Source organism: Nycticebus coucang, chromosome 1, assembly GCF_027406575.1.
Source record: "Nycticebus coucang isolate mNycCou1 chromosome 1, mNycCou1.pri, whole genome shotgun sequence".
Lineage (NCBI taxonomy): Eukaryota > Metazoa > Chordata > Mammalia > Primates > Lorisidae > Nycticebus > Nycticebus coucang.
Genome location: NC_069780.1, coordinates 116,745,907 through 116,768,388, shown reverse-complemented (window position 1 = coordinate 116,768,388; position 22,482 = coordinate 116,745,907).

Below are 22,482 nucleotides of genomic sequence, written 5' to 3'. Positions count from 1 at the left end.
TCAACTTTTCTTCTTTAAAAATGTAATGATGAAGTTTTTAAAAAACATTTTTTGTTTTTTGTTTTTTGAGACGGAGTGTTACTATGTTGTCGCCCTCAGTAGAGTGCCGAGGCTTCAAAGCTCACAGCAATCTCAAACTCCTGGGCTTAAGTGATTCTCTTGCCTCAGCCTCCCAAGCAGCGGGGACTGCAGGCACCCACCACAACCCCCGGCTATTTTTTGTTGCAGTTGTCATTGTTAGTTAGCTGGCCCAGGCCAGGTTCAAACCTGTCACCTTCGGTGTATGTGACTGGCACCATAACCACTGTGCTACGGGCGCTGAGCCTTAAAAAAATGTTTTTATGAAGAACTTCATGAAGATAGAAAATTTCATTAATGGAAAGTAAGGGGGCTTTGTAGCTCCTGACTGGAGACCCGTGTTCTTTTTTTTTGCAGTTTTTGGCCAGGGCTGGATTTGAACCCGCCACCTCCGGCATATGTGAGTCCTGAATGAGTCCTGATGCAAATGCAAGCAGTGTAACCTGGTTCTTTGTACCATCAATGATTCCACAACAATAAAATAAAATGAAATAAAATAAAATAAAATAAAAATGTAGTCCTAATGTTTTAAGTTCCTTGTATCAATCATCTAGGAAGCGTTAGTAGTGCTAATTTATAGTAAAATCTGATAAGTCAAGAAAGCTTATGTCACAATCTCTAGAGCAGCCGTTCTCAACCTGTGGGTTGTGACCCACAGGAACTGTATTAAAGGGTTGCGGTATTAGGAAGGTTGAGAACCGCTGCTCTAGAGAAACTACTAAAATAATAGTAAAAACATATGTGCTTATCAAGCTAACAGAAGACTGAAAACCTGAAGAAAACTCAACCTAAAAGAAGGAAAGAAAGGAAATGTAAAGAAACATAGAACAGCACTAAAAATTGAAAGAAAATAGTAAACTAAACTCAAATCCATCAGTAATGACCCTGAGCACGAGTGACTCAGGGTGACCGTGTGGTCAGTGGACAGATTGTGATGCTGAAACAGGACGCACAGAGACCTGAGGCACACGGTAACAGCAGAGTTCACTGCAGCTTCATAGTTGTCCTTTCCCTTGAAATTGTTCCATTTGGCAAAGTTACAAATAGTACACTGTGCTCGGAATAGCTATAGCAGATAGGAAAATTTCGGGAGCATTATCACCTCGCTTTGACCAAACAAAGGGCCGTATCTGTCCCACGTGGTGCCTTCAGCTCAGTCAGCACATCTCACCCGAGTGAGATCTCAGTGAACAGGATGTAGGTTTTGCTCCATCTCCCACATAGCCAAAATTTGTGTTGCAACTTATTTCAAATTTATGGACATATTTCTGCAGGTAGTAGTTCAAGACTAGCATGACCAAAATAAGGCTTTGAAAGTGAAAAGGGCACCATAACAATTACACAAGCCTAAAAGGCACAGTTTGAGACTGTCCCAGGCAAACCAGACAATAGTTACTCTATTCATGACAAAAAAAAAAAAAAAAGAGAGAGAGAGAGGAAAAAGCAGCTGATTGTATTTTATTTACCTCCAAATCCAAGGACTACTATTCTAACCAAACTGGACTGCTCATAGAAAGACAGATCAGGCCGGGTGAGGTGGCTCACACCTGTAATCCTAGCACTCTGAGAGGTGGAGGCAGCTGGAGGCAGGTCTGAGCTTAGGAGTTCAAGAGCAGTCTGAGCCAGAGCTAGACACCAACTCTAAAAATAGTTGGGCGTTCTGGCAGGTGCTTGTAGTCCCAGCTACTCGGGAAGCTGAGGCAAGAGAATGGCTTGAACACAGGAGTCTGAGGTTGCTGTGAGCTGTGACACTACAGCACTCTACAGAGGGCAACAAAGTGAGACTGTCTGAAAAAAAAAAAGAACGAAAAGTAGAAAAGAAAAGAAACCATCATAGTTAACAAAATGATAGTCTGAGCTTTATGGCAAAATCTTATTTCCTTGTTCTTTTATTTATCTTCCAAAGGTGTTCTTTCATGGAAGTGAATTTTATGGCACCCCAGGGGAGGCAATCTAGATGAACAAGAAAATGGCTCAAGGAAAAATGTCCAAGACAACAAAGGTTCTGGAAAAATTGTCACAATAAATGGCTAAAGAGGTAAGAGTACTAGATAGGAAGCATGGTCTGCGTGATATACGAGCCCCAACACCCTAAGGAGGATCAGTTTTTGTATATGGAGACAGAGTCTGTCTCTGTCACCCTGGGTAGTGTGCTGTGGCATCACAGCTTACAGAAACCTCAAACTTTTGGGCTCAAGTGATTCACTTGCCTCAGCCTCCCAAGTAGCTGAGACCATAGGCGCCTGCCACAATGTCCAGCCAGTTTTTCTATTTTTAGTAGAGATGGGGATCTTGCTCTTGCTCAGGCTGTTCTCAAATTCCTGACCTCAAACAATTTACCCCACTTCGCCTCCCAGAGTGCTGGGACTGCAGGCATGAGCCACCACCCTGGCCAGGAGTATCATTTTAAGTGGGAAGGGGCAGAGCATAGGCAGAGGTTTTTTAAAATTCAAGGAATTCAGTTCAATTCAGTGTAAAAAAAGCTTTAACACTTATCGGCAACAGAATAATTGCGAGTAGGGTAGAAAATTTATTGACACAGCAAATTGGCGGTGTTATAGAGGAGTACGAATACACCAGTGATGCTGGGAATTAAAGTTCCCTAGTGAAACAGGCATTTCTGCCTGGCCTTCATTTCATCCCCCTTCTGGTAATGGTATCCCAATGTTCTTTGTCAAACCATCTCTCTGCCACTTCTATGAGGTCTGGTAGAGCTAACCTCAGTGTCCAGCAAAGGGCATGTGATCCACTCAGAGATTTCTGTCTCCATGCTGGGAAAATTTTAGTCAGTCTAAGACATTTTTTAGAAATTTTGGGGTAGAGGCTCAGCGTCCATAGCACAGTGGTTATGGCATTGGCCACATATACCGAGGCTGGCGGGTTCAAACCCATCCCGGGCCAGCTAAACAATAATGACAACTGCAACAACAACAACAAAATAGCTGGGTGTTGTGGTGGGTGCCTATAGGCTTAGCTACTTGGGAGGCTGAGGCAAGAGAATCGCTTAAGCCTGAGAGTTTGAGGTTGCTGTGAGCTGTGACTGCAAAGCACTCTACTGAGAGTGGCATAAGGAAACTCTGTCTCCCAAAAAAAAAAAAAAACCTATCAAAAGTCAAAATTTGTGGCTCTGCAAGAGGGACTTTACCTAACAAATGCAATCAGTGTAAACTGGCTTATTGTACCCTCAATGAATCCCCAATAAAAAAAAAAAAAAAAAAAAGATTTGTGGCTCTGAATAAATATATATATAAAAAAAGAAGAAATTTGGGGGTAGAAGAAATATTTTTCTAAACCAGGCATGGTGCCTCTAGCCTATAATCCTAGCATTTGGGGAGGCCAAAGTGGGAGGATCACTTGAGCTCAGGAGCTTGAGAACAGCTTTATCGAAGCAAGACCCCCTTTTTACTAAAAGATAGGAAAATTAGTCATGTGGTGGGCATCTGTAATCTCAGCTACCTGGGATGCTGAGGCAGGAGGATCACTGGAACACAGGAGTTTGAGGTTTCTGTGAGCTGGGCTGAGGCCATGGCACTCTAGCCCAGGCTACAGAGTGAGCCTGTATCTCAAAACAAAACAAACTTTTCTTCAACAAACTTTTCATGAAAGCATAAGATGTAAGCGGAGAACTTTTGGCAGCCATCTCGATAGCAATGGAGGCCAGCCTGCCTGAGAGTGAACCCATGTGGAGGAAAGCAGCACGGGCCAAGCGGTGAGAAAAGGCGAGCGCGGTCCTGGTGCTGTTTTAAAGCCGATACGTGTAACAAGGACGGAAGCCAGAGTAACCCTGGATTTTTAAATTCTGTATGTCAACACATTTCTTTTATATTTAGGCCAGTTTGAATCAAGGTTTTATTTAAGGCCGAAAGAATCCTGAATAATACAGGTCCCTTCCAACAAAATAAAATTTAATTTTATGAAGGTATATTCTATATATCTAGCTTGGCAAATTTCTGGTTATCGCCAGTAGATTCTAGCATTTCTAGTAAGTCTTTGATGACATTTGCTATACCTACTTGGAGCTACTAAAACTTTGCTGCTTTAAAAGTCAGTACTGTACGTTGATCTTAACAGTCCATCCTCCCCTTCCATTTGAATGAACGAAGGTTTGTTTCACAGTTTGTACTTGGCATCTCTTGTCCTGATGACCTTCAACCTGGAGCTCTCAGAAGTAATGATGTTAATAAATGTATTTTGCTTAATATCAAAATATGAGATCTATGGCTGACTTTTACAAACATATTTTTTAAAGGGGGTTGTTTCAAAGGAAATTTTTAGAAAAGAATTCCTAACAGTGATAAAATGTTGGAAACTACCTCAACAAATGCTTTATTAATTAATTGTGCCTCATGGTTTCTGGCAAGTCCTGCTAGAGTTAAGCAAAGAAAGAGATTATTAAAAGGATCTGGGTGGCTGGGCACAGTAGCTCACGCCTGTAATCCCCGCACTCTGAGAGGCTGAGGCAGGAGGATCCTTTGAGCTCAGGAATTCAAGACCAGCTTGAGCAAGAGCTACAAATAGAAAAAAAATAGCTTAGCATTGTGGTAGATGCCTGTAGTCCCAGCTACTTGGGTGGCTGAGGCAGGAGGATCACTTGGACCTAGGAGTTTGAGGTTGCTGTGAGCGAGGCTGATGCCGCGGCACTCTACCCAGGGTGGCAGAGTAATATTGTGTCTCCAAAAAAAAGTTAAAAAGAATACTGACTAGTTTATAGATTCAATAGGAGGACTGGAAAGCCTAATTTCAGACTAAGAATCCAAAGAAAAAGTTTCAAACTACGTCTCAGCCTTATTTTTCATAAAGAAATAATAATTGTCTTTGCCATAACCACATGGGAAAACACCCCTGTTGTTGGTTTCTTGGGTCACTGACCCTTGGTCCAAGTTCATCTCTGAACCTAAGTCCCATAAGAGTGTTCTGTTTTCGAAGAAAGCTGCTAATAGTCTCAGAATGCTCCATAATGACAAAGTCTCTTTGCCCCACAGCAAAACTTGTAAGTGGGAATTCCCCCGGTATAGACGGGGGAATATTGTATAGCCAGAATGAGTCACAACTGTCCACTATAACCCAAAGCTTTGGCAGCCCAAACGTCAATTTACAAGCTTCTCCTCATGCTTCAAGTTCCAGAAAAAAGATTCTCCCCCTTAACCTAAAGTAACTGTTCTTCCTCATATGATGGGAATAAGCTGCAGTCTTAACCAGATTGAAACTCAGGCTTTCTGGAAGACATCCATCCAGCGCTAGAACTGGGCCATGCTCTTGTCTCAATATAGCGTAATCTGTGGGCTACTGTGTAAAGTTAGTCACCTCTAATGTACACTGTACAGATGACAGAACACATGGAGAGAAAACGGAGGACAACCTGTTAGAATATGTACAGGAAAGAAAATACGCTGGATGCTTCAGCCGTTGGTCTTGGCGCTGTACTTGCGTCAGTGACTTGTCTCTCTCCTGCCAATTTTGTGTTTCTTTTGCCATCAGCCAGGGGTTTACGCACACCTTTGTCCTGAGAGAGCTGCCCCTAGACCATCCTTCCCGTACTGGGTTGTCAGGAATTTCCTTTAACTTTTGACGCTGGACATGGCAGCACTAAGAGGCAAAGCAGAGAGTCACTGGGGTTCCATTAACACTGGGGTTCTTGATCCCAGGTGTAACAACCACACTATTTCCCATTATAGTGAGGACCAAACATTCCTGTCCTAATGATCCTTGTTTTGACTATTCATCCTGTGGCTTCAGAATCAGAAATGAAGAAGTGGCAACCTGGGTTTCTAGTCATTTAAGCCAGTATTCTTCCCTTCATTTATTTATTTATTTTTTAAATTTTGGGTTAGTATGAAGAGATACATGAAGCAAAATAAGCAGTAACATTTAGGACTGGCTTTTACCCGGCCATTTAGTTGGTTTGATTTAACCGGGGCAGTGGCTCACACCTGTAATCCCAGCACTCTGGGAGGCTGAGGCAGGTGGATTGCCTGAGCCAGAGTGAGACCTCATCTCCAAAAATAGCCAGGCATTGTGGTGGGCACCTGTAGCGCCAGCTACTTGGGAGGCTGAAGCAAGAGAATCACTTGAGCCCAAGAGTTTGAGGTTGCTCTGAGCTGTGACGCCACGGCATTCCACCAAGGGTGACTCTGTCTCAAAAAAAAAGAAAAAGTTCCATTGTGTGGTACTTCTTGATGGAGAATACCTTTGGGAAGTACCTGAATGGTGATGCTGGCAGAAACGCAGTGGGCAGAAAAAGCAAATACAATAGTCCCCTTTTATCTGCAGTTTTGCTTTTTATAGTTTCACTTATCCACAGTCAACCATGATCCAAAAATATTAAGTGGAAAATTCTAGCAATAAACAATCCACGCGTTTTAAGTTTTATGCCATTCTGATCGTGGGTGAAGTCTTGCACCATCCTGCTCTGCCCTGCCCGGGACATGAATCACCTTTTTGTCCCATGTGTCTACACTGGATATGCTACCTGCCTGTTACTTCACAGGAGAAAACACCACATATTCAGAGCTCAGGACTTCGGCAACTTCGGGTATCCATTGGGGGCCTTGGGACATACCCCCTTCAGATAAAAATACCAAACAATCATCTAATCATCATGCTGGGTGATTCTGAGAGTCAGTGTGATCAGATTAAGGAATGCCCCCTGGCTGATAGAGCACTGAGTATTCTCAGGGCTTCAGGAGGCTCCGAGCCTGCTCAACTTCTGCTGGAAGGGAAGCTCAGGTGGTTGGCATTTGATTAGAATGACTGGGCTGCCCCAGCTGTGTCTGCGATGGTGTTCCCAGAGAAAACTGATGTTGGAGTCAGTGGGCTGAGTGCAGAACACTCACTCTCCATGTGGGTGGGCACCTTCCAATTGGCTGGGGCCTGGATGGAGCAAAAAGGCGAGGAAAGGAGAACTCAGGCTCCCTCTTTCAGAGCCAGGTTGCCCTTCTCTTCCTCCCCTTGGACATTAGGACTCCGGGTTCTCCAACCTTTGGACTCTTAGAGTCGCACTAGTAACTTCACAGCTCTTGAGTCTCCAGCCTGGGAATCAGAGCTATACCATAAGTTTCCCTGGTTCTATGCCCTTTGGACTTGGACTGAGCCACCTTACAAGCTCCCTTGGTTCTCCAGCTTGAAGACAACCTATCATAAAACTTCTCACCTTTTATAATTGAATCATCTGATTCTCCTAATTAATCCCTTCTCATGGACTCTCATTTTTTTCTTTTCTTTTCTTTCTTTTTTTTTTTTTTAGAGACAGACTCTCAGTTTATCGCCCTCAGCAGAGTGCCGTGGTGTCACAGCTCACAGCAACCTCCAACTACTGGGCTTAGGTGATTCTCTTGCCTCAGCCTCCCAAGTAGCTGGGACTACAGGCACCCGTGACTATGCCCGGCTATTTTTGTTGCGGTTTGGCTGGGGCTGGGTTCAAACCTGCCACCCTCGGTATATGGGGCTGGTGCCCTACCCCCTGAGCCACAGGCGTTGCCCATCTCTCCTTCTTTTCCTGTCTCTCTCTCTCTCTCTTTCTCTTTCTCTACAGATAGATATAGATTGATAGATAGGGGATATACATTACACACACGCACACCAGTTTTGTCTCTCTGGAGAACACTGACTAAAATAACCATCTATTTCCAAATAGTTGCATTTCTATTATGGAAGGAGTCCAAAACAATTAACAGCCTGGCTGATCTCCAGACAGCATGGAAACTAAAATGTTGGGAGTTCAAACCCAGATGGGGACAATCCCATCCCAAAATATATCTAGCAGTTTCTTCTCACAGTCAGTTCTGGTTTGAGATGTTTTGGAAGAGATTTCCTTCATCACTTAGACTGAATTCTGGTTCTTCAGTTCTCTCAATGATCCTGTGAGCTACCCAATGTGAATTACTGCCTAATTTCAACTAATTTCAAGCGCTTATAGCTAAGTAATAAAGAATCTTCCCGAAATAGATGCTTTTTATAAACGTTGGTTGGGAACCAACATTCCACAAACTAAATATTCATCTAACTACTTACTCAGCACATCCCTAGCTAATAGGCATCTTAATCTTTTTTTTTTGCGACAGAGACTCAAGCTGTCTGTCGCCCTGGGTAGAGTACTGTGGCGTCACAGCTCACAGCAACCTCCTGGGCTTAAGCGATTCTCTTGCCTCAGCCTCTCAATAATCTGGGACTACAGGCGCCCGCCACAACGCCCGGCTATTTTTGGTTGCAGCTGTCATTGCTGTTTGGCGGGCCCCAGGCTGGATTCCAACCCGCCAGCTCAGGTGTACGTGGCTGGCGCCTTAGCCGTTTGAGCCACAGGCGCCGAGCCAGGCAGCTCAATCTGTTTGAGCCAGGCCCAAAACACAGTTTTTGAATTTCCCACCAGCCTCCTTTCTTCCTCTGTCCCCCTCTTAGTTTATGATGTCACCATGAACCTTCTTGCTTTTTTTCTTCCTTATTTCCTAGCATTCCTTCATCAACCCACATCTAGCAAGTCCTTACAATTTTGTTTTCAAAATGTGACCCAAATCCATGCATCATCCTAATTTCCACCACCGTCACCCCATTCAGAGACTTTATTATCTCTGTCCTGGACCATTACCTTAGACCACAATTAATCTCCCTGTTTCTATTTGTTCTCCGGTATGGTCTGTTTAGCACACAGTAATCAAGACAATCTTTAAAAAAATTTAAGGTCATGTCATATTACTGATGTTATAGACAGAATTTTTGTGCTTACAGCTTTAACCCCAGAGTGACAGTATTAGGAGACAGGGCTCTGAGCAGGTAATGAAGGTTACATGAGCTCCTAGGGAGGAAGCCCTCGTGCGATGGCACTGGTGTCCTTGTAAGACACGTTATCAGACACACTACAGAATTTGCTGTCTCCTTGCACATGCATTGAGGAAAGGCCATACAGGACGATAGCAAGAAGGCAGCTGTCTGCTAGCCAGGAAGAGAGCCCTCGCCAGAAACCAACCAGGCTGTCACCCTGATCTTGAACTTGTGGTCGCCAGAACTGTACCTCCTCTGTGGTATTTTTTTAGGGCAGCCTGTGCAGACTAATGCAGCTTCTCACTTACCCATGTAGAGTGAAATCCAGAAATCTCACTGTTCCCTACAGGGCCCAACAGGACCCTCACGTCCCTGTGACCATCCTTGTGCAGAGTCACTCAGCACCAGGCACATCGGCCTTCTTGATGTCCTTCAGTGCACCATGCCCAGCGCATTCTCACCTCAGTGGCTATCAACTTACTTTCCCCTGGGTTGGGTCTGCTTCACCAGGCCTTCTCACGTCTCAGCCCTTCCCTTTATTCTGATCTCTGCGTAAAACTCTCTCTTGGCAAAGGTCTTCTCTGAGAACCTTGTTGAAAACAGTAACTCCCAGCCCTGCTCATGTCCCCTCGCTCTTTTCTCTCATTCGGCTGCTTCTTCACAATGCTTGTCCCTGCCTAAAATCATATGTATTATTCTTATCATTTAACTTGTCTTTTTAAATATCTTTTCCACTAGAACAGTGCTTTTCAACATTTTTTTTTTTTTTTTTTTTGTAGAGACAGAGTCTCACTGTACCGCCCTCGGGTAGAGCGCCGTGGCGTCACACGGCTCACAGCAACCTCTAACTCTTGGGCTTACGCGATTCTCCTGCTTCAGCCTCCTAAGCAGCTGGGACCACAGGCGCCCGCCACAATGCCCGGCTATTTTTTGTTGCAGTTTGGCCGGGGCTGGGTTTGAACCCACCACCCTAGGCATATGGGGCCGGCGCCCTACTCACTGAGCCACAGGCGCCGCCTTTTCAACATTTTTTAATCTAAGTTCCTAAGTAAGGAACTTAAACTTCCTTGGCACACTTAAATCGTGTTGATTTAAAAAAGAGTGAAAAAAAGAATATCCTTACTGAAATTTGAACTTCTTTTGAAAATAACTTGATTAATAATCTTTAAAATTTTTCCTGACACACCTGAGATTCTCTCACGGCACACGGCATGCCATGGCACACCCTTTGAAAATCACTGCCTTAGAAGACAAATTTCCTGAGGACAGGGACCGCCTCTGCCTATGTGCCATTGTATTTTAGACACATTCCTATGGAAAACTATGGTACTCCAGGTATTGTCTTTAAAAAGCCCCGCGAGATTCAAAAAAACTTTTCATATGAGATAATAGGAAAAGATTTTAAAATTACATATTAAATAGAATAATAAAAACTGTTTAGGAAAAGTCAATAGCATTGTAAAAGGGGTGTTCAACCTTTTTTTTTTCTCTACCATACATTGGAAGAAGAGTTGTCTTTGGCCACACATTAAATAAACAAACACAAGTGCTCATGCCTGTAATCCTAGCACTTGGGAGGCTGAGGCAGGTGGATTGCTTGAGCGCACAGTTCAAGACTAGCCTGAGCAAGGGCGAGACCCCCATCTCTAAAAACTAGCTAGGCATTGTGGTGGGTGCCTGTCTTCCAAGCCACTCAGGAGGCTGAGACAAGAGAATCTCTTGAGCCCAAGAGAGGGCCGTGAGCTATGAGGTTGATGTTTCTGTGAGCTATGATGCCACAGTACTCCACGGAGGGAGACAAAGTGAGACTCTGTCTCAAAAAAGATAAAATAAGAAAAGAAAGTTGATTAGAAAAAGAAAAGGCCTGTGCATGGTTTTCCTGATATTGTACCCTGTGCACAGATACGGTAAAAAAGAAAAAAAGTCCTCACAAATTCAGTCTGCACCCAGCCCATAGTCCGCAGGTTGGACACCCCTGCAATCAAACAGTGTCCTAAAAATGTAACACATCAGAGTAAAAGTGTGGCTTCATGAGACATCTATAGAGAAAGGCCTCGGTTCACCACTTGGCAGAGAAACACTTAACAAAATTCTTTTTAATGGGCTACAAAAAAATAGATGTTTAAATATAATTGCCCCGAACAATTTTTCTTTCTGTGTTATAACTTTAACCCGCTGGCCTCGCCCCAAGAATTTTTGTTACTAATAGGAAAGCGATAGCTAAAGAATAAAATAAAAGTAGTGTGTACTGCAATCCTTTAGATTGGAAGTGTAAGTCTGATTAGCAGCTGGGGACCAAGAAAACCCAGATTAGAGATTTCTGTACTTTAGTAAACGTTCCCTCCTACTCTCCTAACGCAACAGCAGGGCCACTTAGAGCAATGCTGTAAGACGGTTGTCACACACTCTCCTTAGCTGCAAATGCGTGGCTTGAACCAGGAAGGCAGGTTTAAATTGGCAACATCATTTTCCTGATTTGACCCTGTGACTAGAGCATCCTGCCTTGGGATTTGGGTCAGTCAATCAGCAGTTGTTTATGTAGCACTTGCTTTGCCCAGAACACTGCTAACTCAGCAGGATAACACAAGCAAAGGCAAAACGTGAGAGGCAAGGGGAAAAAGGCAAAATAACAAAAACAGATTTTAGAACTATGCCACACGGAAGCAAGCTTAGTAGTCCTGCAAGGAGGAGGTAATTTTATGTTTACAAATACATGAAGTGAAGAATCACCTCCCCTAAAATCTATTGATTTAAGCCAAATATGCTTATAAAACATATACTAAGTTGGCCGGTGTGATGCTTATTCCTATAATCAATCCTAGCACTCTGGAAGGCTGAGGCAGGTGGATTGCTTGAGCTCAGGAATTTGAGATCACCCTGAGCAAGAGCGAGACCCTATCTCTACTAAAAATTAAAAAAAAAAACTTCCCTGGGTATTGGGGTAGAAGCCTGCAGTCTTAGCTACTCAGGAAGCTGAGGCAAGAGGATCACTTGAGCCAAGAGTTTGAGGTTGCCATGAGCTGTGATAATGCCATAGCACCCAGGGTGACAGAGTGAGACTCTGAAAGAAAGAGAGAGAGAGAGAGAAAGGAAGGAAGGAAGGAAGGAAAGAAAAAACATATTCTAAGTACATTGGGTAAATATTTTTTAAAACCTGTGTTTAAATTGTTATTTCCCTGTAAGAACTATGTGGACATCATGGCCATTTATTATAACAAGAGAAAATTGTATACACCACCCCCACAAAAAAAGTTCTTAGCCCTCTCACACTCAAAACAGTTATTTGAAAGTGTTTAATAGATCAAATAGGAACTCCAGCCAAGCTTTATCATACAGTTCCTAGAACTGTGGCTGATTCCTAAGTGCACTCCACTGGCAGGAAGGTGGTGTCAAGGCCTGTGACAGTCATACCCAGAGAGGGTCTGGCTGCTGTAACAGCTGCTTTCACATTCTTTATCTTTGGGCCTTCTCCTTTGGCCTTGCGCCCCCATTCCTGGGCCAGGCCAGCCCAGGCCAGGCCAGTTACACATACCTGCAGAAATGTCACAGCTTGGATATTTTATGCGTGGTCCAGTCTTCATCACTATGAACCCTGGACTGTCAGATATCTCAACTAAGTTACTGAGATGAGGTACCTATTTTTCCTCGTCTTCTGGCCCCTGAGCAATGACCTCACGGAGGAAACTTGCCATCAGCAGAAGCATAACCAGCTCATGACTCTTTTTTCTTTTCTTCCCATCTGAAGTTTGCTCCTGTACTAAAATCCAATTCCTCTCACTGCAAAAGCAGATCCCCCACTCTCTCTTACAATATTTTGTTTCATAAATTGTTTCCTCAAATACCATATTTTAATCTTTCTTTTTTCTGAGACAGAGTCTCACTCTGTCACCCTGGGTAGAGTGTCATTGCATCATCATAACTCACAGCTGCCGCAGTCTCTTGGTCTCAAGACATCTTCTTGCGTTGACCTCCCAAGTAGCTGGGACCACAGAGGCCTGCTACTACACTTGCCTACTTTTTTCTAGGTCTTGCTATTGGTCAGGCTGCTCTCAAACTCCTGAGCTCAAGCAATCCACTGGCCTCGGCCTCCCAGAGTGCTGGGATTACAGGTGTGAGCCACTGTGCCCAGCTTATATTTCAATCTTAACCATCCTTTTATCTATAAGACAGATTTCTCCTCCTCTACTATAAAGAAAATAAGAAGAACTTCTTCCTCAACTCTATACCCACTTCACAGCTGACCACCAGATCCCCTGCCCCTCTCCGCCCTTTCACAGTGGAGCCACACAAGAGAATGCTCTTCCATGTCCAGCTACATTTCCTTAGATCCCAGCTTCTCCTCGCTCTCCAGCTACTTTTCTTACATCTCAGTTTCTTGAATTTCCCTGACAAAACTCATCCAAGACTTTTCTATTGCCAAATCCCTTAAGATTCTTTTAATTCTCACCTAAATTGAATCATCTGCCGTGTAGTTGCTGTGGACACCTCTCTTCTAGAAACCCTACTTTTCCCTGTTTCTGGAGACAACAACTTCTCTAAACATTCCTTCTTTGTATTTTTTACTGATGCCTGCTTTTTTTTTTTTTTTTTTTAACTGATGCCTGCTGTTTAAATGTAGGTGCAACCTTTTTATTACTCTAAAACGTTTTCCTTGGTGGGACTGCAAACTAATACAGCCTCTTTGAAAAGAAGTATGGAGAATCCTCAAAGAGCTAAAAGTAGACCTCCCATTTGATCCTGCAATCCCCTTACTAGGCATCCAGCTGGAAGAAAAAATACATTTGCACTCGAATGTTTTTAGCAGCTAAATTCACAATTGCAAAGATGTAGAAACAACCCAAGTGACCATCAAGCCATGAATGGATCAACAAGCTGTGATACATGTGTACCATGGAATACTAGTCAGCCATAAAAAAGAAGGAGACTTTACATCTTTTGTATTTACCTGAATGGAGTTGAAGAATATTCTCCTAAGTAAAGCATCTCAAGAATGGACAAGCAAGCACTACATGTACTCACCCCTAATTCGAAACTGGTAGACTAACAATTACAAGCCCACCTAAGAGGAAAATACAATTACATTCAAGAAGGGAGGTGAAGGGGCACAGTAAGTCCCTCCTAACAGGTACAGGTAGGGGTGTGTAGCACCTCCTGGGTGAAGGACTCAGCTACAGCTCAGACTTTTCCTTAGAAACTCAAACAATGTAACCTAATACTATGCACCCTCATATTAATCTGAAATAATAAAAATAAAATAGCTTTCCTAAGAAATTGTGCTGATAACTTTTAGATCAATAGATCCTTCCTTGCCTTTTGTATAACCAGCTCATATCTTTCTCCACATATCCAATTCTCTGCCTCTGTCTTGCAGTCCCAGATAAATCACACTCAACGAGTTCCAAGCAGAGTTCATCTTTCTCTCAAAACTTACTCCTTTGTCTGTTTTCCTTATTTTAACAAATGTCATTGCTATTTTTATACCAAATGGTTTCTGGCCTTCTGTATTTTTATCTAGTCTCTTCCTCTGCTGAGATCCCACTTTTCTTTGGCTACGAATGCTGACTCGAGTTTGAGAAACACCCCTTTCATGAAGTGTTGCCCTCCTGGCCAGGTAAAAGTAATCCCTGCCAGCTGCCTGTGAACACCATTAAAGCTGTATCTATAACGGTCTGTGAGGCCCTGAATTATGAAGGAGGGACATGTTCTAGCAAGAGGGAAGAATACTTGGAAAAGCCCTATGATGGGAGGAGTCTGGGGCTTTTGAGGAACAAGAAGCTCGGTGGCTGGGGGACTGGGTCAAAGGCACAAGAAACAACTAGAAAGGGAGGAGGGGGTCCCCATCCGAGTAGGACCTGTAGGCCATGCTGAGGATTTTTGCCTGCTCTTCTAACCGCAATGGGAAGCTAAGGACATTTCTAAGGCTGAAAGTGACAAAATCCAATCTGGGTTTAAAATAACCCTTCCAGCTGCAGAGCAAATAGATTTCAGAGAAACAGGAGTGTTAAAGAGATGACTAGTGAGGAAGTCATTACGCTAATCCAGCCAAAAAATACAAGTCACGTAGCCTAGGGTAGTAGTAGGGGATGATGGAGAACATAGTCTAAAATGTTGACAAATTCTCTCTTACCAGAAAACAAATGAGACTGTGTTGCTTGATTAAATTAATAATCTGTTTCAGGATGTTCCATGATCATTGCTGGCTGCGTCCTGTGACCATCTGGAGACCAGAAGACCAGCCAAGCCCCACGTCTTTGCACACACACAAAAACAACTTTTACAAAATTCATTGGCATGTTCCACAAAGTTTACTGAGTTCTTTGAACCCTCCTGACCTTGGGAAAATGCTTTTCCCACAGAAAACTTTTCAGCCAATTGAGCTTGGACTCTTCTTAAAGGTCACATGGACTCTTGTGTTAGAAATACTATTTGTACATTTCTATTTCCTTTGTTGGCTCCTGTGTCTACCTTCCTCTCAAGAGCAAACAAAGACCAAAGGAAGATCAATGAAGAAGAGAGACGGAGAATGTACAGGAGAAACTTTTGAAAGGGACTATATGGGTAAAAAAACTAAAATTACTAAAACATGTATATGCTACACACAGCAAAAAGCAAACAAGTAATCACATACAGGGAACACTCACGATCAGGGTGCCTACAAAGTGATAGGTAGCTTCCAAAGACAAAATTGCCACAAATTTGGTAAGGATATCAACTGGCTTTATTACGACTCTAGAATCAGACACCACTTATTCCATAAAGTAGAATAAGTGTTTCAGTGAGGAGGTTGGCTTTATAAAAAGAAAAAGGACTGAAGAAAGCAGAAAAAAGAACAAAAGCAGATTGGTCATTTCAAAGTCCCTTTCCTTCTAAGGCAGAAACAGGGAGACAGAATAAGAAATAGTTGATTGGGCTCCGCACCCGTAGCTCAGCAGTTACTGCGCCAGCCACATACACCAAAGCTGGCGGGTTCGAGTCTGGCCTGGGCCAGCTAAACAACAATGACAACTACAACCAAAAAATAGCTGAGCGTTGTGGCGGGAGCCTGTAGTTCCAGCTACTTGGGAGGCTGAGGCAAGAGAATTGCTTTAAGCCCAAGAGTTGGAGGTTGCTGTGAGCTGTGACGCCACAGCACTCTACCAAAGGTGATATAATGAGACTCTGTCTCAAAAAAGAAAAAAAAAAGAGATAGTTGATTGATTAACATTAAGTGACTTCATTACGTCACTCTCGATTGTAAAGACTGAAGCAGAGAAAACTTCCTTTTCATATTGAAGATCCAAACTAGCCTGTTTGGAAAATTGTTTGTGTAATTTTGTTAGGGACAGGGTCATGCTCTGTGGCCCAGGCTGGAATGCAGAGGCTTTATCATAGTTGCCTGCACCCTTGAACTCTGGCCCTCAAGCTATCCTCCCTCCTTGGTCTTCCAACATGCTGAGATCACAGGTACGAGCCACTGTAGTCCCAGCCTCTATTTCGGAAATTAGACTGTTATCTGTCTCTCTTGATTTTTTTCAAAGACCAGATGATAACTCAGATTTGGTTTGGTGAACATGGGTGTCTCTAATAGTCTAATAGAACATGGGTGAACATGGGTGTCTCTAATAGTCTAATAGAACATGGGTGTCTCTAATAGTCTAATCTATTTGGTATAGTGTAGGAATTTAGTTAGAAAAAAAAAATGATCTCCTTTATCTTTCAACAATTCCCTCCTTTTGGTGAGGTTCTCACCCAGGTGAGAATGAGATCAAGGCCAACGGCATTAGAGCTACTCTCCGTGACCATCAGTCACTCCCGGTTTCCAGTCTTAACACTTCCTTGGTAGGTTATGATGTCTTCAAGAGCACACGTTTCTTTGAATTGAAGAAAAACCGTAGGACATTTGATAGATGGCTATAAACAAACAGTTCAACTTTTTGAAAGACTAAATTGCCCTGGGGAGACTACTATGATAAGTATCAGGAAGATACTACCAAGAGTTGGAGGTGTATTCCTTAGCCAGGGTCTCTGTGAATTGAACAAACTAAAATTTCACAGATCCAAGAATGAGTCAGATGAGGAATTTGCTCATTTTAACCAACCAGTCTGATTGTTAACTTTTGCAACTGAGTTGATGCATTACCTAATGTATTTATCAACGAGCAACAAGAAGTCTTATCAACTGCACAGATTCCTCCCTGTTCAGTTAGCAAGTAGCAGTTCTATCATCTAGCGTCCCAGAAACGGGTTAGATTAAAGCCGATAATGCTAACTCTATAAAAAGACACTGCTAGCACAATTTGAAAAAAAAATAACATTGGGGATGTTGTTAAAATTACCCATTAGGTAGACTAAAGGATCTTTTGGGCCCTATGAAGGTTTGGGCTTGACATGATGGAATGCTTCATTATGTTACTCACAAAAGCCACCAATTGTGAAATCCTAACTACAGTGTTACCTTGCCACGTGGAAGAGGTAGGCATAAATAAGGAAACATTAAGAAGGGTAAGTAAGAGCTTTCCTGTGATAAAGAGTCTTTTTTTTTGAGACAGAGTCTCATTATGTCCCCCTCGGTAGAGTGCTGTAGCGTCACAGCTCACAGCAACCTCCAACTCTTGGGTTTAACTAATTCTCTTGCCTCAGCCTCCCACATAGCTGGGACCACAGGCACCCACCACAATGCTCAACTATTTTTTGGTTGTAGTTGTCATTGTTGTTTGGCAGGCCCAGGCTGGGTTCGACCCTGCCACCCTAGCCACTGAGCTACAGGCGCTGAGCCAAGAGTCTTATTGTTATAGTTTCAGGAAAATTTGTCCATAGCATAAAATCAGCAACTTCTCATCCTGGTTTGCAGTTTGAATGTCTCTGGTTGTGGCATCAGAATTTTTGGCAAACTCTCCATGTGGCTCATGTAATAGGCATGATATTTGTCCCTTGCAATATATATTGAGTTGTCCAGCTTTGGTACACAGGGCTTCAGAAACACAGCAGGTCCCATTCTTAGTTGGAGAGCTCTAGCCAGATATTATAGAAAAGCAGAAGAATTCAAAATTCAGTTCCATCTACAGATCATAAAAACTCAAAAACAATAAACAAGGCTACGCTCTAATAACAGATGTACTGTACATTTTTTTGAAAGAAAATTTCTCTTTCTACAGTCACCCCTAGTTCCACCAAAGATAATCACAGTAAGACAAATTTGTTTGTAAAATAAGGTTAACCTCAGACTTGGCCTGGTTATTTATGTTAAGTGCAGCAAGAACAACCCCAGAAGCTCACTTCATTTAATTTTGCTTTGCTAGAAATTTTAACAAGAAATCTCAGATTGGACTTTTAAAAACTGCTTGACTCAGCCTTGTAATCTTAGCACTCTGGAAAGCTGAGGCAGGTGGATTGCCAGAGCTCAGGAGTTCAAGACCAGCCTAAGCAAGAGCGAGACCCCCATCTCTAAAAATAGCTGGGCATTGTGGCCTCACCTGTAGTCCCAGCTACTGAGGAGGTTGAAGCAAGAGAATCACTTGAGCCCAAGAGTTTGAGGTTGCTGTGAGCTGTGATGTCACAGCACTCAACCCCAGGGCAACTGTGTGAGACTCTGTCTCAAAAAAATAAAATGAAAATTTCTTGGCACCAGGAAATCAAACCAAGACAGACATCAGACTTTTCCGGTAGTATCTAGTATCTAGAGGCTGCTCGGCCGCAGGAAAGTGACTACTTTTTACTCATTCTCCGTAAGGCTGAGAACCCCCAAATTCAGGTATTCTATGACATTTTCAAATATGACATTTTAGTCAAAGTCTTGGTAATACAGCAATGTTTCAACTGTATCCTCTTAAAGAGAACAAATTGTTATCAAACTTATGTAAAAATCATACTGCCATGAAAATAAGAATACTCATGAATAGTTTCTGAATTTTGGAAGGATCAGGTAGAAGAAAAGCAAATGTTTCGATTTTTGTTTAGAAAAAAATACTTTACGGAATCATTGTAAGCTATAGATAGCTTAAAAGAAAAATAAAGTTTCCTTAAATCTGAAAATCAAAATATTAAAAGAACCAAATGCTTCAAATTTTAAAAAGTCATTAAAAATAAAAACTTATAACTTTTCTTCATTGGTTCATTCAACTAATTCTTACTCTGCCTAATCTTGGTTACCAGTTTCACAAACCCATCAGTTTCTTCCCTAGAGTTTTAGAAATTCTCACCCAATCCAGCGATATCTCAAAGTTGTCAGGAATCTAAACTTGTCTGAATTAGTTCCATCCTTTTCATGAGCTTTCTTAAAGACACAATGATTTAGGACTATAGTTGCTTGCAAACCACTCTCAGAAAGGCATTGGAATTAAACAATTAACTCTGGATAAGACTTAAAATGGCCATGGTTAAAAACCCATGAGAGGCTGGGTGTGGTGGCTCTCGACTGTAATGGTGGCATGCTAGGAGGCTGAGATGGAAGAATCCCTTGACCTCAGGAGTTCGAGACCAGCCTGAGCAAGTGTGAGACCCCATCTCTAAAAATAGGCATTATGGTGGGTGCCTGCAGTCCCGGGTACTTGGGGGGCTAAGGCAGGAGGATCTCTTGAGCCCAGGAGTTTGAGGTTGCTGTGAGCTATGATACCATAGCGCTCTAGCCAGGGTAACAGAAAGAGACTCTGTCTGAACAAAACCCAATAAACTGCTTCCCCCATCCCCCCGGCCTAAAAAAAACCCCAATGAGAGCCCATAATGGCACAATTGACAAGGAGGAAACTTGATTGTTCCTGCAGCATACAACTTTTTTTTTTTTTTTTTGCAGTTTTGGCCAGGTTGGGTTTGAACCCACCACCCCGGGTATATGGGGCTGGTGCCCTATTCCTTGAGCCACAGGCGCTGCCCACAGCATACAACATTTTAATAGAATAACCAAAATTATGACAGATAACCATGAGATTTTTAGATTTTTTTATACAATTTTGGAGCACATATTAATAACAAAAGTATCATACAAATAGAACTCAAAGTAGGTTAAACACTATTTCTTATTAGGCAATATTTCTCATATAATTTATCATGTAAAATAAGCCTACTTTGTTTAATACCTTTCTTTTATATAAGCTTTGAAAATTCTGGATTGCTCTGGGAACATCTCAAAGTCAGTTCAAGGTTAAAAAAACTTAATTTTAGGCCAGGTCCAGTGACTCATGCCTGTAATCCCAGCACTCAGAGAGGCCAAGGCAGGAGGATAGCTTAAGCTCAGGAATTTGAGACTAGCCTGAACAAGGGCAAGAACCACCCCCCTACACACATTAAAAAATCGAAAAACTAGTCAATGTTGTGGTGGGCACCTGTAGTCCCAGCTACTTGAGAGGCTGAGGCAGGAGGATTACTTTAGCCCAGGAATTTGAGATTTCTGTGAGCTAGGCTAACACCATGGCACTCTGCCCAGGGTGACAGAGTAAGACTCTGTTTTACAAAAAAAGAAAAAAAAAACAAAAAGACTTAATTTTGAAAGTTGATATTTGATTTTGGGAAGTTTGTAAAACTAAAGTTTTAAAGGTCTAAAAGAGGATCATCAATTACTGTAGAAATAATAGTCATTCATTTAACCAAGTGATAATTAAAAGACTTCAAAAGAAATTACATATTTGTGGGGAAAAAAACTTCACTCTTCAACTTGGTGTTCTTAAGTAATCAAAGACCTAATAAAGATTGCTCGAGTCACAGAAAATTGTCCTGATAAAACACAAAAGGCATCTTTCTCCTACTTACTAGTTCTTTCCTACCTTGTTTCTAATTCCTTCCTAAATCTATATTTTAAAACAAACCTGAAATTACTTCTAAATTAGACAAAATTATTATTTTCTTCAAAAATAATCCTCATGTCTTTTGTATAACTTAGTATACAGAATTGCCTTATTTCTAGTGGTTTTAATAGCATATGTTAATTAGGAGTTTTAATCCGTAGCAATTGTAAGCCACCATTCTCTGTTTTATGTACAACCAATCACATGACGTATTGAAGCTGTGCCATAGGAACAATGAATTTTCTGGGTAAATTTCCACTGTAGAACTCTTGTGGAGTCAAATCAGGTCTTAGAAGCTTGTCTGTTTTCATTGCTTGGGCAAATGGGCTCTGTTGGCTCTGTGAAGTGGAGACCATCATGAACTTGCCCCCTGTGTCAGCCTGCAGCCTATGCGGAAGGGCTTGGGCCCTTCACATCAGGTTTGGCTGAGGGCTAGGAAGGATGTTCTTATTTCAAATTAGGGTAAACTGGAGCAGACCACAGACAAATCCCTGGGGCAAGATACTCATTTGATCACGTTGCCTATCCCTTCGGTAAACACACTGGATTCCTTGGGACTTCACGTAACTTAAAATTCCCATAAGGGTGCTTCCAGACTTTTCAATATTAATTGAGGCTGCAAAAGAGAAAAGTATTATCTAAACACATAAAATTTTGAATATTTCCCAATTCTGAATCTAGTCACTTTGAACTCTATTTTTCAAATTCCACAGCCTTCCTATAACTAAACCCACATTCACGTTTGTGTCCTTTTTTTTTTTCTTCCCTTAACATAGTAGTGTGCTGGTGAATGTTTAACAGCTAGCTCTCCAGGATAAAAAGACCTGACTTACAGTATTTGCCCATTTCTGTGGTAGAACTACTTCTGCCGTGACTGATTTCAAACGATCAATATCATGGCACTGACTGTGGAGTCAGAAAGGCATTCTCACAACTGGTCCTCACAAATCAATTTGCACCAGCTCTAGGAACCTCTTTGCATCCCACTACTGGGCAGACAGAAACAAAATTTGTGAAAAAAGTTTTTTTAACTATTTAAGGCAGCCTTTAGGGTTGTAGAAGATTGAACATAAAAATAATTAGAACTGGAATCTAGTTTATAAACAAAACAACTGCCAAGGTGCAGTCTTCTACATTTAGTGTTAATTATAATGATTATTAGTGATAATTTTGTATCTCAAAGGAAAGAACTAGAGTTTTATTTAAATTATAAATTCTCAATATTTAAATCCCCCCAAATACATTCTAAATTGATAACAAACAAATATTTTTCCATAAGGAAGTAAAGGCCTGATGAAGTTTTGTTCTTGGCATTTCTATATAGAAATACTAGCCAGTTTGCTCTCAGCTGTTAAGAATGTGATTCATATAAAAGTATTATAAACACAGCAATGTTTAACGATAATGGCTTTGGATTTTTTCATTGTTAAAAGAGAAAATTGTGTTTTTCTTGAAGATAACACAAAATGAACTATTTCAAAATTTTACACAAAATCCCCAAGTTTTTTAACAATCCTGAAAAACTAAGTCTAGAAATAGCAACGTCAGAGCGGCGCCTACGGCTTAGTGGGTAGGGCGCCAGCCCCATACCGAGGATGGTGGGTTCGAACCCGGCCCTGGCCAAACTGCAACAAAAAAATAGCCGGGTGTTGTGGCGGGGTCCTGTAGTCCCAGCTCCTTGGGAGGCCGAGGCAAGAGAATTGCCTAAGCCCAGGAGTTGGAGGTTGCTGTGAGCTGTGTGACACCATGGCACTCTACTGAGGGCAATAAAGTGTCTGTCTCTACAAAAAAAAAAAATAAAAATAATAATAATAATAAAAATAATAAAAAAGAAAAAAAGAAACAGCAATATCAATACTTTAAACCTCCAAAATATTACATAACACATTAAGTT